The following is a 251-nucleotide window of genomic DNA, read 5'->3' on the forward strand; positions in this document are numbered from 1 at the left end:
CTGGATCTTGTGACTATTCCTTTGTTTTGTAGGAGAAGACTAAAGAATATGCCGTTAAGTATACAATGCAGTAAGCACAAGAAATGCTGAAATTACATTAAACATATGAAAAGATGCATTTTAAATCGAGGCATGTCAACAACCAAATAAAATGAAAACAAATTGGAATCTCAAGGAAGCACAAAACTGATGCTGAAGTCTGACAAATACTCGGCCGATATTGTGGTGCTCTATGCTGACTGGTGAGCATG

The sequence above is a fragment of the Penaeus monodon genome, chromosome 32 (genome assembly GCF_015228065.2).
Source record: "Penaeus monodon isolate SGIC_2016 chromosome 32, NSTDA_Pmon_1, whole genome shotgun sequence".
NCBI classification, from domain to species: domain Eukaryota; kingdom Metazoa; phylum Arthropoda; class Malacostraca; order Decapoda; family Penaeidae; genus Penaeus; species Penaeus monodon.